This window comes from Gavialis gangeticus, unplaced genomic scaffold (genome assembly GCF_001723915.1).
Source record: "Gavialis gangeticus isolate Ggan-Ray unplaced genomic scaffold, GavGan_comp1, whole genome shotgun sequence".
Lineage (NCBI taxonomy): Eukaryota > Metazoa > Chordata > Crocodylia > Gavialidae > Gavialis > Gavialis gangeticus.
Genome location: NW_017728960.1, coordinates 1010804 through 1011701, shown reverse-complemented (window position 1 = coordinate 1011701; position 898 = coordinate 1010804). Strand labels below are relative to the sequence as shown.

Here is an 898-nt window from a genome sequence, read left to right as displayed (position 1 = left end):
CGGTTGCCAGCCCCAACCCCCCCGGGCCCCTCCCCACCGAGGCGACGGCCTCACCTCGCTGTCGGGGCAGCGGAGTCTGCGCCCGTCGCTCGGCCTCGCTCTGCCTCGCTCGCTCCGGCCTCCCCCTCACCCAGCCCAGCCACCGGAACCGGAACCGCCGCCGCCGCCCACGCACTTCCGGCTGCTCCCACGCCATTCCGCTTCCGCCCCGCCGCCGCCGCCGCGGCGTCTTGCGTCACGGCGTACGCATAGCGCGCACGGGCCCCGCAGACGGGGCCCTCGAGGGAACAGAAAACCTAGGAAAGCAAACGTGGGGGGTGGGGAACTGGGCAATGCGGGCCTTTAATGTGGATTGGTGGGGGTGCTTCGCATCATGGGCCGTGTGGACGCCGCTACTTCGGAGTAAGATTGTGCTGTCCCAGGGCGGCGACAGACGCGGGCTTGGGGCGCCCCCTGGCGGCGCCGCCTCTTCCCGGCGCGGCCGCACGGGGGCGCCGCCGCTCCGCGAGGATCCCCGTGGAACCTCCCGCGTGACGTCTCCCAAGCTCATTTGCATGGGGGTTCCCTAGGCCCCGCCCCTGCCCCGGGGTCAGTTCCACCCACGTGGCGGGAAGGGGGCAGCTGGTGCTGGAGCCCCTGCCCCTGCCCCTGGGGTCGGTTCCCCCCACAGGGGGGGGGGGGGTTGAACCCCTGAGCCTGCCACTGCCCCTGGGGTCAGTTCACCCCACGGGGAGGGCGGTTGGGGTGCAGCAGGGGGGCTTTTGAACCCCTGAACCTGCTCCTGGGGGTTGGGGTGCAGGGGGGGCTGGTGTTTCAGCCCCTGAACCTCCTGTGGGATTGGGGTGCAGGAGGGGGGGCTTGAACCCCTGTCCCTGGGGGTCCGTGTGGGGGGGTGCAG

The 898-nt window shown here is 72.4% G+C and overlaps 1 protein-coding gene across 1 annotated transcript in view; it reads right to left on the bottom strand.

Annotated features, from left to right (window-relative positions):
- Window positions 1-159, bottom strand: part of ETV3 (ETS variant 3) — a 14141-nt gene extending 13982 nt beyond the window's left edge. The window contains exon 1 of the mRNA XM_019517880.1: window positions 55-159. The gene's annotated coding sequence lies outside the window, so the exon portion shown is untranslated. The remainder of the gene's footprint in view (window positions 1-54) is intronic.
- Between the last annotated feature and the right edge of the window lie 739 nt (window positions 160-898).